Source organism: Meleagris gallopavo, chromosome 4, assembly GCF_000146605.3.
Source record: "Meleagris gallopavo isolate NT-WF06-2002-E0010 breed Aviagen turkey brand Nicholas breeding stock chromosome 4, Turkey_5.1, whole genome shotgun sequence".
In the NCBI taxonomy this organism is placed as follows: Eukaryota; Metazoa; Chordata; class Aves; order Galliformes; family Phasianidae; genus Meleagris; species Meleagris gallopavo.
Window position 1 is genome coordinate 4179527 of NC_015014.2, and position 1155 is coordinate 4180681.

Genomic DNA, 1155 nt, shown 5'->3' on the forward strand with positions numbered 1-1155 from the left:
GCCCTGCATGTGGCAGGGGAGTTGGAAATTGATGATCTTTGGGGACCCTTCCAACCCAAGCCATTCTATGATTTTATGGCAGGTGCCTGCAATGGCCTCTGTGAGTCTGAAGATCCTGTGGTGAGACTACCATGAAGTGAGAGTCTTGGATGAACGTCATGCATCTAACTGGTAACAAAGAGATTAGTCAGAAGGATTATAAATGTTAAATTGCCTCTCTTCCTTTTCTTGGCACAGTGTATTTTCATCAGCTATAGACCGCTGAGGAAGAAAGGCCATATGAAAGGGTTGTAATTAACTATGGTGGTGTTACTACTTCAGCAAGATGACAAGAATCCTTTGTTTTTTAGGTTTACTTTTGATTATGATGTTCATGGTTATAGGACTGCGGAAAATACCTAAATGTGTCCTTTAAAATCCCTTCTTTTGGGTGAAGCTGTTGAATGAATAACAGCTGTTTGCATCCTAAGTGGAATGGATCATTTCAAGGGAAAAATTGATCCCTGCAAATAGTGTTTGAATGAAAGATGTACAATAATTCCAACACCTTCAGTGCTTGATGTCTCTCCAAAAAAGAGCTAAAGTGCCTGTTAGGGTACTTCATTAAATACTTTTTTTCTGGTACGTGTCATCTGAGGAACACTTTTGAATTTGTTCTTCAGCTTCCTACTTCATTTATTCTAATGCAGTAAAAAGCAGACATGAGTTTGCAGCAAAATTTATTGTAAAATTAGATGGGGATTTCATAAGGAAACAGATTCTTGGCATGAACCGTTGAATTCTGGAAGAGGTCTACTGTTGCCCCAGTCTGCCTTCAGATCTTGCTTGCTTTGTATTTTGCCATGTTTCTTCAGTGAATTAAATCCCCACCCAGACAATGATTTTTTTAAAAAATTTGGTTTCATCTTTCCCACTGGAAATTTGTTTTGCACAAAGTGAACTCTTCTAGACCATTGTAATTAAGTGCTCTTAATCAGACATGCGGAGAGACTTTGTTTATGCTGTTTTATGCTCAATTTTAGTAAGAAACATCGCATGGCTTTTGGCATTGTTTCTTTTGATTATTCCCTTATGGACTCTGAAATAAATTGCGAGTCCTTTGAAGAGGGTATTTTGAAACAGAAACACTAAAGAGTGGGTTATTATGTTGGTTAG